General features: G+C 46.9%; 1 pseudogene across 1 annotated transcript; it reads right to left on the reverse strand.

Moving 5' to 3' along the window:
* Positions 1-241: 241 nt before the first annotated feature.
* On the reverse strand, positions 242-841 carry LOC105517540 (annotated as a pseudogene). The gene has a single exon (XR_001002687.1). The product of XR_001002687.1 is annotated as a peptidyl-prolyl cis-trans isomerase A pseudogene (transcript).
* Between the last annotated feature and the right edge of the window lie 2,895 nt (positions 842-3,736).

Consider the following 3,736-nt stretch of genomic DNA (forward strand, 5'->3'; position numbering starts at 1 on the left):
TACTTTATGTTTTCCTTTTTAAACTTTGTATCTGTTGTCTGTTAAATTTCTGCAGGAGTAGTAGGACTTCTTTCTTTTTTCTTTTTGGAGACTGGAATCTTACTCTGTTAGCTGGAGTGCAGTGGCGTGATCTCGGCTCACTGCAACCTCTGCCTCCCAGGTTCAAGCATCAGCCTCCCGAGTAGCTGGGACTACAGGTGTATGCCACCGCGCCTAGCTCATTTTTGTATTTTTAGTGGAGTGAGCTACAGAAGGAATGGTCTGGTGGTTAAGATAAAACACAAGTCAAACTTATTCGAGTTGTCCACAGTCAGCAATGGTGATCTTCTTGCTGGTCTTGCCATTCCTGGACCCAAAGCGCTCCATGGCCTCCACAATATTCATGCCTTCTTTCACTTTGCCAAAGACCACATGCTTGCCATCCAACCACTCAGTCTTGGCAGTGCAGATGAAAAACTGGGAACCATTTGTGTTGGGTCCAGCATTTGCCATGGACAAGATGCCAGGACCTGTATGCTTTAGGATGAAGTTCTCATCTTCAAATTTCTCCCCATAGATGGACTTGCCACCAGTGCCATTATGGCGTGTGAAGTCACCACCCTGACACATAAACCCTGGAATAATTCTGTGAAAGCAGGAACCCTTATAACCAAATCCTTTCTCTCCAGTGCTCAGAGCACGAAAATTTTCTGCTGTCTTTGGAACCTTGTCTGCAAACAGCTCGAAGGAGACGCGGCCCAAGGGCTCGCCTCGACGGCAATGTCGAAGAACACGGTAGGGTTGACCATGGCTAGTAGTACAAGAATTTCCTCGGCGGCAGCGTCTGCAAAGCGCTTTTTTTTTTTTTTGAGACGGAGTCTCCCTCTGTCGCCCGGGCTGGAGTGCAGTGGCCGGATCTCAGGAGTAGTAGGACTTCTAACAATAATGCTGTCCCAGCGCTTTGAATGCTAGCCAATGCCTACAGAACAGACAAAATTAAACTTGACAATGGCTTCTAGACAGACTTAGCCTGACAGGCACCCCCTCCAAACCTCCCTTGTAGCTCAAATGTAGCTAAAACGGTTTTGACACTTACTCCTAGTTGCCAGTCAATTCCTTCTGATGTGGGACCAGACTAACAACTTAGAACAGGTTACCTCCACACCAAGAGACAGTCAAAACCTAACCATAAGATAATTAATCAAAGATGCTTTCAGAGAATCACTTGAACCCAGGAGGTGGAGGTTGCAGTGAGCCAAGATCACACCATTGTACTCCAGCCTGGGAGGCAAGAATGAATCTCTGGCTCAAAAACAAAACAAAACGAAACAATCCTTGTCTTTCTTTACTTCCCTGAATATACCCATGTGTACTCCCATTGCAATGCTCATTCCTCAATAACAAACATCATTTTCTCTTAGAGAGCTTCTCTCTTTGTTATTTGGGTTGACCGAAGAATCGAGACCACACTCAGTGTCTGCCACTCCCTCAGTTCATTTATGAGTCAAGTGGTCAGAGGCAGCGGATCCTTGCACACGGGTTGCCATGCTTTTACTCATGTGACCTGTAGCCCAGGAGTAGCAGAGCTGTCATTGCTCCACTTGTTTCCCTGTGACCTTTTAGTGGGCTCCAGCCCATTCCCAACTTCCGGTATCTACATCTCTTAGCCCAGAGGCTTTTTTATTTTCCACAGAACTGAGGAAGTTGGCTCTTCCCAGCACAGGGAAGGGTGAAAGTGACTGGGAATTAGTATCCTCAGAGAGCAGCCTTCAAACAGTAACAGTAGGAAGTTGGTATATAAATACATCTATTCCCTCCTCCTTTGGGTGGGATAATTCTGAAGCATATGTTTCATGCTGGGTTTCCCCCCAGGGAATTAAACTCTAGTTGCCCACTGTGGTAGCTTGCTTAATAATGCACTTTCCCTTCCTTGTATCACTTCCTTTTTTGGTGGAGGGATGGAGTCTTGCTCTGTCGCCCAGGCTGGAGTGCAGTGACACCATCTCGGCTCACTGCAACCTCTGCCTCCTGGGTCCAAGAGATTCTCCTGCCTCAGCCTCCCGAGTAGCTGGGATTACAGGTGCCCACCACCATGCCCGGTTAATTTTTTGTATTTTTAGTAGAAACAGGTTTTTGCCATGTTGGCCAGGCTAGTCTTGAACTCCTGACCTCAGGTGATCTGCCTGCCTTGGCCTCCCAAAATGCTGGATTACAGGCGTGAGCCACCACGCCTGGCAGTCTTTGTGTCACTTCCACACTCCCCTACAAGTCTGCCCTGCACCTTCCAAAGGCAAACTTGTATTCAAATCCTTTCTTCTGAGAGAACCCATGCTAATCACCAGACTCAACTGATTAGACAAGGAATGAGCCTTGACCCAAGACAGCCATTGTGTTTGGCCACAGCTCTGCTGTGTACATGGTTATGGTTAGGAAAGCAATCCAACTTTTTCTCAAGGAGCACAGAAGGAAGACACTAAAGTAGGAAAAAGGAAAGAGTAATGAATGAGCTGGCTTTTGGGAATGGTGGCATCCTGGGGGAGGCAAGTGTCTTCCTGAGTCCTGACTATCCCACCCCACTGATGGGCTTCCTTGAGAGTGCCAAGATGTCTGTGCACTTTTTTTGTTTTTTTCAGATGGAGTCTCGCTCTGTCGCCCAGGCTGGAGTGCAATGGCGCGATGATCTCAGCTCACTGCAAGCTCCGCCTCCTGGGTTCAAGAGATTCTCCTGCCTCAGCCTCCTGAGTAGCGGGGATTACAGGCATGTGTCACCATGCCCAGCTAATTTTTGTATTTTTAGTAGAGACAGGGTTTCTCCATGTTGGTCAGGCTGGTCTTGAACTCCTGACCTTGTGATCCGCCTGCCTCTGCCTTCCAAAGTGCTAGAATTGCAGGCATGAGCCACCGTGCCTGGCCATCTGTGCACTTTTATAACAACTTCCACCACCTGCCTCAACCTGAGCACAGCTACCCTCACAATCTTAAAAGGCCCAACTCATGGAGACTTTAGAGTCAGACAAACCTCAGTTCAGATCAGTCTTGTGTGGTCTTCAATGAATGACTTTCAGCCTCTGAGCCTCAATTTCCTCAGTTCTGAATGGGAGAACGCTATCTCACATGTGTTTGTGAGGATTAAATAAAGCAATGTGTGCTAAGCAACCTGATACATAGTTTGTTGTCAGTAAATGTAGCTCTGTCCCTTACCTGAGCTCTTCTACAGATACTGGCATCTACAAATAGGTCCTGTCTTTTGGTCGTCATGGTGACCCTAGGCAAGCTATAAATTTCCCCTAATGAAGTTGAGATAGTTTCTGTTTTCGTGCTGTGCCTGTCTGTGTCTCAGATAGATTAAAAACTCTCAAAGGAGTCACATTTTAGAATGTGTAGTCTGACCATTTATAGTCCACATCACCCACTTTGATACTGGCAAAAACAATCAAAGAGGGAAAGCAGAAAAGGTTCAACTCAGTCTTCCCTGAGCATAAAGGTGCTCTGTATTTTTGGTGGTTTAGGAAACAACTGGAGGGTGGGACTGGCAACAATGGGAATTGTTGGTTGGCTTTGGAAGGAAGCCTTTGGCCAGTTGGTATCATTCAAGAGGCCATTGATTGGGCACAGCGGCTCTTGCCTGTAATCCCAGTACTTTGGGAGGCTGAGGTGGGAGGATTGCTTGAGCCCAGGAGTTCAAGACCAGCTTGAACAACATAGGGAGAATCTTATCTCTACAAAGTAAAAAGAAATAAATTGAAACCTAGCCGGT

This window comes from Colobus angolensis, unplaced genomic scaffold, assembly GCF_000951035.1.
Source record: "Colobus angolensis palliatus isolate OR3802 unplaced genomic scaffold, Cang.pa_1.0 Scaffold301, whole genome shotgun sequence".
Classification (NCBI taxonomy): Eukaryota; Metazoa; Chordata; class Mammalia; order Primates; family Cercopithecidae; genus Colobus; species Colobus angolensis.